At 36.8% G+C, this 14,210-nt stretch overlaps 1 pseudogene; it reads left to right on the top strand.

Moving 5' to 3' along the window:
* The first annotated feature begins 13,276 nt into the window (after positions 1-13,276).
* On the top strand, positions 13,277-14,210 carry LOC123236158 (annotated as a pseudogene).

Consider the following 14,210-nt stretch of genomic DNA (forward strand, 5'->3'; position numbering starts at 1 on the left):
TCTCTCTCTCTCTCTCTCTCTCTCTCTCTCTCTCTCTCTCTCTCTCCTTCCTCTCTCCAAGTTCCTCTCCTTATCCCCCTCCCCATCACTGTCTCTCTCTCTCTTCCTTCTTTTCCGCCTCCTCCCTTCTACTTTATATATACTTTGTTTTTACTTATTTGTTTTCATTTTATATCTCCTCCCCACCCCCAATAGAATATAAGCTCCTTGAAGACAGGGACTATTTCATTTTTGCCCCTTCCTCCCCCAGAGCACATAGCACACTTGCTTGAATATAGTAAGCACCTCATAAATGTATATTGAATTGAATTAACCTAAAATCAACAATAAAAAGGCAGACGTTTGTGCAATTCCAGTTCTACAGTCACATGTTTTAATCTAAATGACAATATTTAACAACAAAAATTGCTTCCTTTCAACTTCACTGCATTTCCTCATGTAGGAGAATTATAATTCAAGGATAACAAATGCAACAGGGTGAATATATTGCTTTCATTAATACCCAATACTGCTTATTTTCAGCACTTTTTAATTATTTGGGTGTGCTCAATGCATTTAGTTGAAGTGGAAAAAACGAAACCATTCACATTTCAGGCAATTTGTGATTGCCCATTTATCTACTATGTTCCGTACAAGGAACTGAACTTCTAAGTAACATTTCAGTTTGAGTGATTTCCTCCCCAACCCCTGGCTGGTAGAAAACACTGAATTAGTCAAGTAAAAACGTCTGTGGAACTGAAGGTGCTATAAACAAGGGCCTCATATCCTCTGAATTATCAGGCAGCACAATTGATGCTGATGTGTCCCAGAAATGAATTCACTACCAAGGGCATCCACACTGAAAATGGAAACTCTCTAAGTATCTACAGGTGCCCAATAGGAAATGAAAAAGTGAGGCAATTGTTCCTGGCATATAAAAATCCATCTCCACCTTCATGCCTCTTCACAAGTGATCCTTCATACTTGAAATATATTATCTACTCTCTTCCATCTCATGGAATCTCTAATTTTCTTGAAAAGAAAACTTAGGAGCCACTTCCTGAGCCCCTTAATTATTAGTAGTTTCTCTCTATTGAAATCACTTTGTATAAACTTTGAGTTTTCTTACTTGTGTAAAACTGTACTGTCCTCATTAAATGTACCCTCTGTGAAGGGAGAAACTGTTGTTGTTTTGGTCTTTGACTCCCCACTGTCTTGCACATTGTAGGAGTCTAATGGTACATAAGTTGCATTTTAAAGGAGAGAGAAAATCTACTTATAGGAAAAATAAGAAGTTTGTGTGATCACGTTACTGTAATTCAGGAAACTTGCAAGTTCAAATTCTGTCCCACCAAAGCTTGCCAATTAGGGATTTCTTCAGGGTTCCTATGTGTGGGAGTGTCAGGTAACCCATTCCTTTCTTGGACCTGCTTCACTTTGCCCTAAAAGCCTTATTTTTCCTAGGTCTAAGACACACACACACACTCCTTTGTATGTATATACAGAGATATTCCTATTATACATTTACATATAAGCACACATTTTATACATATTTTATATGTATATTAAACATATATATAAAAGCATATAAACATGCATATATCCCATCTTTGTTTACATGCTCTTTTGCTTATACAAACTTGGGTTTGTCTGATGATATGATTTCAATTTGCCTGTATTGCATTTTGGACTTTCAAATAAAGTCAGATTCTTCTCTTCCTTCATGCCTCAGTCAGGCTGAAATGCTGATTTCTCCCATTGCTCTACAAAGATCCAAACCACTCCTCTAATCTCTACTCATATCAACATCAATCACACCAAACAAGGATTTAGCAGCCATGGGATTTTCTTTTATATAAAGAGTGAATAAATTAATAGCAGTGAAAAGGCAGTGATCTATGAAGAAGGAGGGTCAAAAATGTTGGTTGGATAAAAAGAAGCCAGTGAGATGCTCATGTTGCTGGCTGCAGGGGTAGAATCCATATCCCCTTTCTTGAACTTCTCTTCACAGAAAAAGGAGGAAAGCTAAGACTTTGATGAGTTTGCTAGTTAAGAGGGAGCTGCTCCTTCATCCAAAATGGAGATGGGAGAATAGGGAGGTGTCCTAATGCAATACTTACATTGCATATGTTGCAATTAGCTTTGCTTTGCTAGTTCTCAGCTCTTTGCAGTTTCTTGAACATCTCACAACATTTATTGCTCCACTAAACAAAAGTAGCCCACCAACATCTTAGAAGGAGGTTCAAGGGAACAAGTATCTAGAAAACAGACACCTCCCTCGATCTTATATGCCTGTATCGTACCAAATGTAGAACAAAATTGCTTCCTCTGGCTTATTTCTCCCAGCATTTTCAAAAAACGGTTCCAGAAAGCTAAGTTGTAAAAGCATTATCATATTGATGAACTCTGGATAACTTCTACTTGAGTTTCTCATCTTCATTGCTTTGCTTATCTTGTTTTTTTGAGTCATATCAGTCATATACAACTCTTTGTGACTCCATTTGTGGTTTTCGTGGAAAAGACACTGTAGTGGTTTATCATTTCCTTCTCCAGCTCATTTTATAATTTTATAGATGAGGAAACTGAAATAAACAGGGTTAAGCAACTTGCCCGAGCACAGCTAGCAAGTGTCTAAGGTCAGATTTGAACTCAAGTTTTCCTGAGTCCAAGGCCAGCATTCTATATTCACTGTACCTCCTAGCTGCCTGAAAACCTTAAAGTGTTGTATAATTGCAAGCTATTAGATTTGGTACACTATTTGATATGGGAACCTAGGAAACCAGTCTTACATATTTTAGATAATTAATTGAATCTCAGGGTTAGAAAGGATCTCAGGAAACGTCTACTCTGTTGGTTCTTCACCTTTTCTGGCATCATAGACTCCTTTGTCAGTATGGTGAAACCTATACATGACTTCTCAAAATAATGTTTTTAAATAATTTAAGGAAATGCTAAGTTTCATGAAGAAATAATTTTTTTTTCATTTAAGTTCATCCGAGTCTGTGGACTCCAGGTTAAGAACCCCCGCTTCTACTCTAATCTATACTAAAGCAGGAACTCCTTCTCAATGTATCAACAGAATCTTGAAAATCTCCAGAAAGGGGCAAGATCCCTCTCCTGCCCCATCCCATGGAAGCCCATTCCTCCTTTTGAGACTTCTAATTTGTTAGGAAGTTTCTCTACCAAATCTCCATCAGCATGATCCCAATTTTCTATTCATTGTCCTCCATGACTAAGCAAAAGACATCAAATTCACATACCATATTCTAACCCTCTAAATCCTTAAAAACAGTTATCCTGGTTCCTTCCCCACTGTTTCTCTACATTAAGCATTCTTGATTCCTTCAGTATATATTCATTTACAAGTAATGGAGAAGTCAAGTTAACCTAGAGAAATTAAGCGAAATGTTCAAAGCCACGTAAATCTCAAAGCAAAGTAACCATTATTTGAGCACATGCCTTCTTAACTCTGAATCCAGTGTTTTTTCCACTCTTTCATAGCTGTTCTTCAGGGATGAGCCATCTGAAAATTAATAAGTGGGTTGACTCATTTTGGCCATTGAGTAAGATTATGAAAATGGGCCTTATCCATATGTTTATATACATATGTATATATTTTTTTAATTTCTAGAGACTATAAAATGTTTAGGAATTAGTCTACTGATGTGTTAACAAGGAGAAACCAGCATATGAATTAAAAGCCAGACAAAGGAAGAAAAATAATTGCTGAGGCCAAGGTCCCCCATATTTTATACTTCTCATTTAAAAGGACACCCAACAAAATTGTTCAATATTATTTAGTCATTTTTTCAATTATGATCCCATTTGGGGTTTCCTTGACAAGCGGACTGGAGTGGTTTGCCATTTCTTTCTCTAGCTCATTTTGTAGTTGAGGAAACTGATATAAACAGGGTTAAGTGGCTTGTCCAAGATCACACAGCTAGTAAGTATTTGAGGCCAATTTTGAACTCAGGGAGATGAGTCATCCTGACTTCAGGTCCAGTGCTCTACCCACTGCATTATCTAGCTGCTGGTATTGGTTTGATTGGCCACAGCTGGACACACTATATATTGACCTCAACAAAAATGACATCATTTTTGTCCTCTTCAAATACAAAGGACAATAGCAAACCAACTAATATTTTTAAAAAAACCCAAACAAACCACAATTAGGGCATGCAGTGATGTTTGAATTATTTTTCAAAATTAAACCACAAATTTCTTTCAATCATCAGTCATAGGGTGAAATAGTGACCTCGAAAAATCCCAATTATCTTAGATTTCACTGAGAATGACCTAGAATTCAAGCCTCTGGTGTTCAGAGTTCCCTAATATCTTCCCTGGATAAAAATATGTAAGTGCATATTTTGTTCTAGATGTTACATTTTAGAAAATTCACTGATAAAGTAGAGAAGATCCCTAAGGAGAGACTAGGATGGTGAAAAGATTCCATACAAAGATTATTTGCAGAACAGCCTCTGGGATGAGGCAGAATAGCTCTTCAAGTATTAAAAAAAAGTTTATGTAGGAGAGGAATTTGGAAATTGGGGTTATTCTGTTTGACCTCAGAGGGAAAAAAGGGCAGAAATGTGTAACGTGAACAAAGAAAGAGATTTAGACTCCAATAAGGTAAACTTTCCTAAGAATTAGGATGATTCTAGAGTGGAATGGACTGCCTTGGGAAGTAGTGAGTTCAATTGAAATGAATAGTCATTTGTTAGGTGCTTCGTATTTGCAATTCACTCTGAATTTCTCCTCACTGGAAGTCTTCTTCTATCTAGACCATGGAACTTTTATAAAGGTTGAAATTGATGGTGTCTGATGTTCTTTTTAATGCTGGGATTCTGTGATTCAATATTGTTAAGTGCTTTGCTATATAAGGTTCAATTTCAAAATAATAAAGGGCTCCAAATATGTACTGTGAAAAATCAGAGCAGGGCATTATACGTTAGTGAAGTAGGGCAATGATAACATTAACTCAATTAATAATAACACAAGCATAGGAAGAGATAAAGACATACCTAAGTAATATTTCAAATGCTATGGGAGATCTGAGGATTATTGGGAGGAAATAATAACAGCTATACCTGCTCATGCAAATAAGAAATAGAACAATCGTTTCTGAGCCAAAATATTAAAAGAGACTGGGATTCTGAGAGGCAGGAGAATCAACACATGATCCAGACATTTTTTCATAACATTAGATACCAGCAACTCATGATTCTTATTTTTGCAAATGGTGTTATTTGAGGACCAATTGTTGGCCCTTCCTTGTTCGTTTGTTTGGGTTTTTTCCTTCAGTCCCAGGCACACATGCATGTCGTAGTCAGTGTCAACATTATTCTCAAGTTGGTCAAACAATGACATGCATAAGAAAAGAACGATCTGGAAGAAAATAAAATACATTCAACCCCAGTCCAAACATGGTCACATTGTTATGTAATACAATAAATTGTGCATGCACTAGATGAAAGCAGCGGCTGCAAAAGAGATACACTAGTAAAAATTAAATGATTTACAATTGGAAGCCACAGCTGGTATGAAAATAAACATTGAATCAGTTCCTTCCTATAAGTCTGAGTTCCATTAGAATAACTACAGTCGGTGACATTTTTCACATTTTAATTGGTGTTTTGCTGATTTTATCAGAATTTCTGCTGATCAAAGCAAATTGCCTATTTATTTATTTTGCAATGAAGCTAACTGTTCAGTGTAAGTTTAATGTACTGTAATGAATTTTAAATATCTTTGTAGTCAGATTATAAAGTGTGTGAATCAAGATTTCCTTGTTATAGTTATATTATTAATTACTCAAACAGATAAAAGGTAACACCAGACAGAATCAGACTTCCTTAATCGATATGAATTAGAAGAGACTTTTTGTCTCTATTAAATAGTGTCAGTAAAATAGAAATGTTTTTCTCCAATCTGCTTAACCCAATCCTACCTGCTTGCTTTTAGACATATGATAAATATTTCCATTATTAGTTTATTTTCAGTAGCTTACAGAACAATAAGTTTTTATGTTATTTACACTTCAGTGACTTTGGTTTAATTGGCTTCTTTTATGTTATTTATATAAGTATAAATCATGCTCGGTTTTAAAGCATTAATGACGCATTTTATGCTATAATGCTGTTTTCTACCAGTGTAGCACTCCATAAATCCTCATCCTCCATGGCTAGCAGCTAGGGAACTTCCTAGAATATGTAGGAGAAGTTAAAGGTAGGACTGCTTTTAAAAAGTACAGAAGTCACTTTTGAAAGCAAAAAGTTTGGGTGAATTATATTTCTTTTACATTTGATGTAGAGAATTTGTTCTTACCTCTTGAAGAACAACTAAGAGTAGATGCATTAGAAACATTGCTACTCTCTTTGGCATCAGAGGACCTAGGTTCAACTCCTGTATCTGCCACCTTTTACCATTGTGACCTTGGGTAAATCACTCACCTCTTGAGGTTCTGTTGCTTTAGCTATAAAATGAAGTTGTATTTAGTGACCTCTAGAAGATCTTCAAGATATCTTTCTGCTCCAAATCTTTAATCTTTATCTGTGAAATTGCTCTCTTCCATCCATACTTTCAGGAATCTATGCCTTCATCAGTGTGACTCCAAGGTAGAGTGCAACTCTTCTACATAAATAAGTAGTAGATAGGACTTAGTGGATTGCTAAAACTCAGAGAAGTAAAGTGATTTGCTTATGGTCACATAGCTAGTCATTCTCAGAGGCAAGATTTGGACCCAGGTCTTCCTGACTCCAAATCCAACTCTATCCACTATACCGTGTTACCCCCACCTTTATTTTTCTAAATGTCTAAGTAGAATTTTTTGAAACAACAATCTCTAGGGGGAATAGAAGGGTATACAAATTTCTCAAGTACCTTCTAAGTGCCAGGCACTGTGCTAAGCAATTTACAAATATTATCTCATTAGAGCTATTTTTCTCAGCAATTTTCTCAAGGCAGAAGGGTCATTTCTTAACAATTTGGGTCCCCAGAAGTAAGAAAAGAGTCATGGGACTCTGGCAAATTATCCCAATTTCCACTTTCAAATGAAGTTGAAGAAACTACTGAAAAGTAAGCAAAAATATACAACAGTCTATGGATAAGTGAGAGGTTGTAATTTGTCACACTTTCCTTTTCTGCTATATCAATCAGTAAGAAAGCACATAACTTTTCACCAATCAGAGTCTACATAACTGTCAGATGACTATTTGAAAAATAAGAAAACAAAAATTAGAAGCTGTCTTACTGACACCATCACCTCCACAGAAGCAGCATGGTATAATACCGAATATACTGAATATGGCACCAGAAAAACCAGGTTTCATTTCCTAGCTCTGACTCTTAACCTGCTATGTAAGAGTAAATCATTTAAACTCCCTGAGTTTCCAGCAGCAATCTAGGATTTCTCTACCAAGTTGTAGATAGGTTATGATCTATGTCAGTAGAGGGAGATCCCATATCCACTAAATCACAGATCCTTGATCTGTTGGAATATGGGAAACTTGGTCAAGGACATTATGATGCAGTCAAGATAATCTTGAACTTGGAACTAGAAGATATCAGTCCATATCTGGCCTTTCTTATTGATTTCTCTCTGTTCATTACCTCTGATGACCTAGTTTCCTCATCTGTAAAAAGAAAGGTTTGTATAAAATGATCTCTAATATGATTCCAGCTTTACATGATCCTTTTAGTTAATGATAATAAAATAAATTGGATTTTTAAAAACTTATGTTAGCATAACTCTTGATATAATCAATATTTGTTTGACAATGAGGATATTACCAGTCAATATGAGAATGTCAGATAGGCAAGTTTTCAGTCAATGAATGAAAATATAGTCTATGCTCTCTTGTAAGTATTCTTGAATTGAATTGCAATTCTCTGAAAAAGAATGTAGGGACTTAAACTGATGAAGCAAAAAACTAAAACAAAACCTGAAAAGACATTTCATGGGAGTTGTGTCACTGATGATGATGAGAAAAGAATGATGTAGCCACATTGATAGTGGAGCTATTAAAATGTAATACATGTAGTGAGGACAAGATACAGAGTGACATAATGGCAAGAGGGCCAGCCATGAAGGTAGGAAGACTTGGGTCCACATACTGGCTCTGTGATGATGGGTGAGGTGCTCAACTTCTCAATGCCCTGAAAAAAAAATCTGCATGAGAGTAAGTTAAACATTGAAAAAAAATAGATAAACTGTGAATGCCAGAAAAAAACCTACCTCACTTGATAATATTATCTGAATGATTGAGATTAAGGAGATAGATGAAACATGGTTCCTCTGAAGATATTTAGATATTTTAGGACTCTTTCATTTGCATAGGAGAATGGAAGATGTTGATATTTCATAGCTTGTTATATGAAGACATAAAATGAGACATCATCAACACACTTAGAATTTGAAAGTGATCAGCCTTGGCCCTGAGAGACAGAGACAGAGACAGAGACAGGCTACCGAATTCTCCTAGCATGTACAACCAGAGCTATCCTGATGGACCTAGAAGTTCTCCCTCCCTCCTTACGTAAGTGAAATCTGGTTATAATGAACACAGGTCAAGGGAGTATATAGGGAAGCAAAGGGACAATTGTGTGTCTTTGCCTTGTTGTATGTTTGTTGGGGAAATCCTGGGAGAGAGATGAAAGAGGCAGAGGGTAGTTCAAACCTATGAATTCATTGGCATAAGGTAGTGGGGGGTTAAACTCAAACAGAAATGAAGTCACTAAACTACATAAGAATCCTTGCCAGTCACATGTTGCCTTAGAAAACCATATATTAACATTATCCATGTTCTGTTGTATTTTTGTTTCAATAAATATCTCCCAATTATAATTTTAATCTGGTTCAAGATGCTCTAGGAAGTGTTGATGGCCACAATGAGATTGATTCTGCTAGCCTAAAGAACTCCAGGGGTAAAATCTCCTTGATCAAACCACCTAGCCCCAGAATGACTTTTTCTCTTACCTGTTGCCTCTCAGAATCAGTGCTTATCAACCAACATAATGTAGTCCTACTCAAAGTGTGGAGCCTAGAGCAGTTGTCTCAACCTCCTTTTTCTAGGGATTACTCTAGTTAACCAAGAGAAAAATAATATTTTCCCTAAAATGAAAAAAAAAGTCAAGGCAATGATTAGTTCCACATTTCAAGCACCTTAGGCACTGTTTTATTCACAGATCAAATACTTGTTTTCTGTCATCAATACAAAGAAACTTAGCATTTCTAGTCAATGAGTACAAATCGTCACTGTTCCATCATCTTAACATAAGAGGAAATTATGACAAAAGAGCAAAAGCCCAGGGAAGTTATTAACAATTTAACAATTTGCCATTCCAAGCTAATGGGTGAATATTAATTGCATATAGCAGAGACGAGTATAGAAATGACTTGTCCAGTGATAAAGGGTTTACAACTGTGGGTAGAGGTATGAAATTTATGAGCTTATAGACATGTTTAGTACAGTATAAAATGAAAATATCGAAGTAGAGTGGTTTGGCATTTAGGTCTTCACTAGGTTTCCCTTGAACTTATTACCTTATGAAGTTAGACACTGGTACAAAGCTTCCACCAAGGCAGCTATTTTAAATCACATCTGCATTCACCCACTCAGGATTATACCATTTGCTTTGACTGGTGATACTAGCCTCATATATAACCAAAAGATCCTTTCCCTTTTGGCAGTGTGAGAGGGAGGCTATATATTGGTTTCAGAATAAAACACAATTTTTCCAATTTTAATATAGAGCAGGATAGAATTTTATGGCTTTTGGCCAAAGGCCATCATGAGACTTAAAGAGTAAAGAACAGATACAATGGAATCTTTTAAATAAATCTTAAAGGCTAATTTTAATGTATTACTAGCATAATATCCTTCCTATCAAGGGAGTGCCTGGACAGGAAGGAAAGGAAAGCAAGTAATCTCTTTTGGGATGAAGTTAGGGGAGGGAATAAGTGGGGCAAAGAGAGGACCTTAAAGAGAACAGTGGAGGAAAAGGTAGAAGAAAAGGAAGTAGAAAGAGATTTTGGATCAATGGAAAAACCAGATCTCTCCCCACTCACCTAGGAGATGTGGTTAAGCTCCCTGTGTTCTTGCTTTGAAGTAGATGAGAATACTTTATAATAGGCTAAACCTTTCTCTGCTCTATTGATTTTTAGTTTGATGGTTGGAGAAGTGAAAAATTGACTACCCACAAAGATGGAGGTATCCTGGTTCTACATCCTCTTATTTGGGTTCTGTGATATTAGCAAATGTCATACCCTCTATATGTTTTTCATATAAAGGAATATGGGACATTCATGCAAGGCTAGTACATCTGGCATGAGGGCTTTATGAGCCCTTTTCAGGGCTGTTTTCCAAATCCTTTGGTATACACCTGCCAACATGGCTCTCACCTATAGCTCCAAGAAGGTATAGCATGTGCAGTGCCCACATCGGAACAAACCATCTTAGTAGGCAGGCTGAACTAGGTTGAGGGTAGTTGAGGCCAAAAGCCATAACATTCTATCCTGCTCTATATTAAAACAAACCTCAAACTTATCAGTAAGTTAAAGGGGCATCTACCCCAGTCACGTGAAGACTTCTTCCAATGGAAGGGATGGATGAGAACAATTTGTTCCAATGTTCACAAAGGCAGCAGAAGCAGGTGCTGTGAAGTGCTTAGAGCTTGAGTAGACGTCAAAGAAGCCAAGATCATCCATTGTATCCTAAATCATCACCAGCCATCTAGACCTTTGCTTGCCACTTGTCTTTGGTGACTCTGGAAGAGACAGTGAGGCTGATGACTTTGTCCAACTCTGCCTCACTTAAATCTAACTCACATACAAGTCAAGATATCACCAATGATGTCATTTTGGTCTTCATGTACTAAAAAAATTCACATATTTTTTCAATGCTTATTAGCATATGATATAATTATTATTAGCATGTGATGTTTATTTTTGTTAGATATTAGATCGCAAAATATTCACAACTGCACAGTCTCATGATTATTTAAGTTTTCTTGCATACACACAGTATGCTCATGGAATCAATTACTTTCCTAAAATTTAGATAAACTATATTGTTGGAATTTTTTAAGAAAAAAGTTTTTTTTGCTACCAATCTCTGACTTGTCATCTACCCGCCTCCACCCCAGAGTTCTTGGGAAAATCCCTACAATAAAGTTTAGTTTTGTTTCCATTTGTTTGCTCATATTTCTCTTATCCAAAACTGAGATAGACATTTCTGTTACTTTTTATTTTTAATTATTTTTTAAATGTTGAGATCATTGATCAAAGAGATGTAGATCTAAATACATTTTCCACCATCTAGTTTTCCCAGTAATTTTAAGTGAATAATTATTTTTGTCCTCCAGCCAAGCCCTAATCTGATTACTTATGGTAAGTTAAAGTGATTTTAGGATTTCAAAGGTAGAAAACAACAGAATGGGAAGTCTTCAAACATGGGTCTAGTGAGAGACTATATTTGTTATGTTGGAGCATGCAGAGCTGTCTTAAGGGAGGTCAATCGCTAGGCTAAATGATTTTAGTATCACATACAAGTGTTCCACTTTCATATTTAAAAACACACAAAAAATCCTTTATCCAATCATATTCTTTTATCATTCCATGTCTTCCTATGCCTCACTACAGCTAAAACTATTCTTTTGTCTTCACCAGCCCTCTACTTCCTCCTCCTTTTACTGTTTTCCTAGACTGTAACTCCCGCTCTGCCTATTAATTCCTTTCTTTCTAATCTTGACCCCTTAATAAACCAGTTCAACCTACAATATCCTCTTTTCTCAATCTCTTTCCCACTTTTTTTGCTCCATTTATACTTTGACAAATCCCTGAATTACTTCCACTATCTACCTCTTTTCACTTCTGTTTATGGATTTGTGAATGGAGTAATGAAAAGTTACACAATCTTTCTGATTGGATCTAGTACAGATTTTTTCTTATCAAATCAAAAGTGGATGTTTATTGCATCAAGGAAATTCCTTAATAATTCTCTAATCACTCACGGTAGTAGGTGTTTCAGAATTTTTCAATTTCAAGTCTCTTACAATATGCCCTTCCCCACTTTCCCTTCTGAGGACCCTGCCTCATATTTATTTAATTCAAAAATTCAAGGCCATTTTCCACAAATTCCTTCTTTCCTTCTCTATGTCTTTCATCTCCTGGTATAACTTTATTCCATTTGATGATGAAGAGGCAATGATTCTCTTTGCCAAAGTCAATCCCTCTACATATACCCTGTCCAAACTTGTCTAAGCTCATCACAGGTGATTTAAATATGCTTATCATTGGATTTTTTTCCCTCCTGATAGGACCTGCTAGAGTTTGTGCTCAGCTTTAAAGACTCTCAAGAACACAGTGAAGGATCATTTCCACAACATGATATGTCATTGCAATAGGAGTCCTGATAACTAACTAAAAAGCAAACATCATCTTCTCACTTTCTTACCTAAAATCATTAATTCATTCTTTAAACCCTTTCTGAGTGTGTACTGTGTTCAAGGTACTTTGATAAATCTGTAGGGATATTAAGATGAGGAGATGACAACCAGAATAGTAGAGAAGGTTCAGAGAGTAAATGATTTGTTCAAGACCATAAATGAATGATATATAGAACTGAGATTCCCATCTTTCCACCATACCAAGCATCAGGCAGGTTCACTCATTGGAGGATATTTTTATCCAAATGGTCCACCTAAAATTTTGAAAATCTCAGCAAATATTAATGTAAAAAATTCTAATCATTATCTTTATAAAAAAAACACCTTTATTTTCTGTCTTAGTATCAAAACTGTGTATTGGTTCCAAGGCAGAAGAGTGATCAAGGCTAAGCAATGACTTGCCCAGGGTCACACAGCTAGGAAGTATCTGAGGCCAGATTTGAACCAGGACCTACTATCTCTCGATCTGTCTTTCAACTCACTAAACCACCTAGGCAACCCCTAATCATTAACTTCTGATTGAGCCTATGTAGCATAACAGAATTCAGAATATTTGGGCTGATAATCCAGATCAATCTCAATGCTCCTGAGCCAGTGGAATAATTGTCTTGTCTTTCCAGGTAATGGTCTGATGTTTCTCTTCTGTCTCATGTTGTGTACAGGGATATCACCACATCCACAACAAAATCTGAGCATCCCAGAAAAGAGATTGAAAATTTTCAGTTCATCAATAATTGACTCCACTGAACTGCACAGCTGAACCATTTGATTATTGAGGAATTGTTAATCAAAATGAAACTCAAGGGTGTGTTGGGCGCCAGACACTGGGCAGTGGGGGTGCCGGGCTGGGGGGATGTCCGCCTTCTCGGAGGCGGCGCTGGAGAAGAAGCTGTCAGAGCTGAGCAACTCACAGCAGGGTGTGCAGACGCTGTCCTTGTGGTTGATCCACCACCGCAAGCACTCGCAGCCCATCGTCACCATGTGGAAGCGGGAGCTGCACAAGGCCAAACTAAACCAGAAGCTGACATTTCTTTATCTAGCCAATGATGCCATCCAGAACAGCAAAAGTAAATGACCAGAGTTCACAAAAGATTTTGCACCAGTAATAGTTGAAGCATTTAAACATGTTTCCAGTGAGACTGATGAAAATTGTAAAAAGCATCTTGGAAGAGTGCTATTTGGGAAGAAAGGTCTGTTTATGAAAATGATGTATTAGAACAACTTAGGCAAGCTCTCTATGGTGATAAGAAGTCTAGAAAGCGTTCATAAGAACAAATAAAGGTGGATGAGAATGAAAATTGTTCATCACTAGGATCACCAAGTGAACCTCCACAGACTATAGATCTCATTAGAGCCTTACAAGAACTTGAAAATGCAGACTCAGGTGATGCAGAAGTTCATCAGAGAATAGCTTCTTTGCCTGTTGAAGTCCAAGATGTATCTCTACTAGACAAGATAACAGATAAAGAATGAGGAGAACAGCTTTCCAAGATGGTAGATGATACATGCATGCTCTTGGCGGATTGCAATGGTCGATTGGCAGCAGAAATAGATGATAGGAAGCAAATAACTCGAATGTTATCAGATTTTCTTTGTTGTCACAAAGAGGCCCTTGCAGAGAAAGAACATAAGCTGGAAGAATACAAGCGCAAGTTAGCCAGAGTATCCCAGGTTTGAAAAGAACTCAGGTCTCGAATCCAGAACCTGCCAGATTTATCTCAGTGCCCAATGTCACAGGCAGCCACGTGCATCTTCCATTTGCTGGAGACATCTACAGTGAGGATTGA

This window comes from Gracilinanus agilis, chromosome 2, assembly GCF_016433145.1.
Source record: "Gracilinanus agilis isolate LMUSP501 chromosome 2, AgileGrace, whole genome shotgun sequence".
NCBI lineage: Eukaryota > Metazoa > Chordata > Mammalia > Didelphimorphia > Didelphidae > Gracilinanus > Gracilinanus agilis.